We start from the raw sequence: 2,715 nt of genomic DNA, 5'->3' as shown, positions 1-2,715 counted from the left end.
TGGTTCAGGGGGCTGGGAGTGTTGGACTGAGGGATGTCAATCATGCAGACGGTTCTCAGATAGGTCTGATCAGCAGATCTGAAGCAGTATTTATCAGATTTCCCTTCTCTTTTGCAGCCTGTCTCTTACTCAGTCACTGATTGACTGACTGATACCCATTGTTGAAACAGAGACAAGCAGTAGGTGGTGCTATACACCAAATTAAATGACTATCACCTTATAATCTCGGGAAGGGTTACCAAACAATTCACGAATGAAGCAAAAACATGCATTTATTGAAACGGGATCTTAGAAAAACAACCAAAGCTCTTCCTTATGAATGGCTCAGTAACAGCGGTGAGTACTGAGAGTTTTATTGAGCTCGAGCTGTGTCTTTAAATGCTCACCTCACAGTATAAACAGCGTTATTTAGCAGTGTTTTTACTCTTCCAGGTGAGGAGAAAGCCATCATACACTACACTGTAAAAATGAAAGGATCCTCGAGGCACCCTTTGAGGTTCTTCAGGTAGCCACACTGGTGGAAGCCTTGAGGAACCCTTCTGAAAAGGGCAGTTCTCTGGGCTCCTTGAGGAACTGATCTACCCAGCATGGTCTGTAACCTCTGGATGCTTCAAGGAACCATGTTTAAACCATGTTGTTTGATTCTTCAAGAACCTTAAGCTCATTTTGGGGGTCGGGACCTACTACTATGTATTTATTATATATTGTATTACATATTGTAATACCACAGAGAACCTTCTCGGATGTAGGTGCTCCCCAAACCTCCTGGTTACTGCTAGAATACAAGAGGACTTTGAAGAGCTCCAGGAAAGTCTAGATCTCTTAAAATAAAGCATTTTAGGCCTTCAAGTTCTTCTAGGAATCTTGCTTGAGGGCTCACTCAAAACAACAGGGTTCCTCTAGGAACCTAAAGCTAAAGCGTGGTGCTTGATGGACTCCAGTTAGGTAGTTATAGGTTCCTGTAAGAACTTGAAGACTGTCAAGGGTTCCTTCAGTAACACCATTACACGGGAATTAGGCATTTAAAATGTGATTATTAGTACTTTGAGTATTCCGCTGGATACTGGAGGCACCTTTTGTTTTATGACCACTAAGTGCACCTTAATGTAAACTTGCATATTATTAAGTGTCAATCTCTCTTTTTAAAATGAATCACATTGTGAGTCAGTGTAATGCTAGCTAGTTTGGCAGCTCTGATGCTAGCATGATTAGTATATATGCTAGAAACTTATAGCATATTTTACACTTTCAAAACAATACATTTGCTTGATCTTACACGATTTTGTGTAACTGTAGAGATCTGTGTTCATGTGAAAGCGATTATTATGCTAGGGTCTAGACCAGGGGTTGCAACCCAAATGTTAAGAAGTGCCATTTTGTCCTTTCAACAAAAAACAAACCACCTTGGGAGCCACAACCTTTTATATCCATTTTACCATCTGGGCTGTAAATATGTCTCAGTATGTGCTGATGTGCTAGTATAGGCTAAAAATATAATATAAATAAAAAAAACACAGACTCACTTTGCTCTGCTTTCAGCTTTAGCTCAGCTATAGCTGCTTTTCTCGCATCTCCAGCAGGAAACTTTTCCTCAAAAGTAGAAGTTTCTTGTAAAATGTCTCTCAACGTTCTCTTTTTATGAGCCTGAAGTCGCTTCTCATTCACCAGCTTCTTGTTCAAATTTTCCCGTTCCACCTTAAATGGTGCCTGAGATGCCAGAATGTAACTGCTGCACCATTTAAGGTGGAACACTAAAACTCAAACAAGAAGCTGACTTCAGCTTCGCGACTTTACTGTTTGACAGTTTCTCGTTGCAGATTAAACATATCAGAAAACCAGCTGGAGTGATTATAAATGAAAATAAGTCCATTTGTCTCCAAATTATCAATGTTTGTCTTAAATCTTTCTCTTTGCCGTTTTGTTAGCTACCAGCTAGGCGAGATAGTTGTCTGTGTTGCTATGGTGACCAGCAGTCTGCGCCGACCTTCAGGGTTAAAGGGTGAATCAGCAGTTCTACATTAACTCCAGAGTTTAAGACCATTTATTGTTAAACTGTGTTGAACGATCAGCAGAGCTTTATTTTACTGTAAAGGAGCATTATTTTATTATTACCTACAAACCTGATTCTGCTGTGGAGCCACAACAGGACAGTAAAAGAGCCGCATGTGGCCGACCCCCGGTCTAGACCTAGCTATAGAGCTTACTAAATCAGTCTTTGTGGATTTATTCACGTTTTTATTGTTGTTTATAAATCAAACTTTTCAATATTCCACTGTTTGCTGGGAAAATACAAGATGTGAAATACAAACAATACAAGGTGTAAAACGTCTGTGCAACCAAGAACAGATTTTAGGACACAGTTGTTGGGGATGGGTGGGAGGTTTAGGCCTTAGACTGGCCAAATTCAGCAGAACCACACAAAATAATTGACCAGCAGCTTTTTATTGCTGTTAAAGAAGTCACTTTACTACAACAAAAAACAAAATCACCTGTTCATACCCTGATAACCATCAGAAGTACATTTCTTCACAGGAACCGACGAGTGCTTGTTACCACAGCAACGTTATAAATGTTCGTAACACCGTTAAACTCTCTTTGTAATCCTTCTGTACTATGAAATACTGTCTCGAAAAGACGAGAGAGGCTCGAGAAGAACAGTGAACGTCCAGGAATGCTGATGCCTTGTCACAGAACCTGACTTTGAGTAGGAAAAGA

The sequence above is a fragment of the Colossoma macropomum genome, unplaced genomic scaffold (assembly GCF_904425465.1).
Source record: "Colossoma macropomum unplaced genomic scaffold, Colossoma_macropomum, whole genome shotgun sequence".
Taxonomy (NCBI): domain Eukaryota; kingdom Metazoa; phylum Chordata; class Actinopteri; order Characiformes; family Serrasalmidae; genus Colossoma; species Colossoma macropomum.
This window is presented reverse-complemented; position numbering follows the sequence as displayed.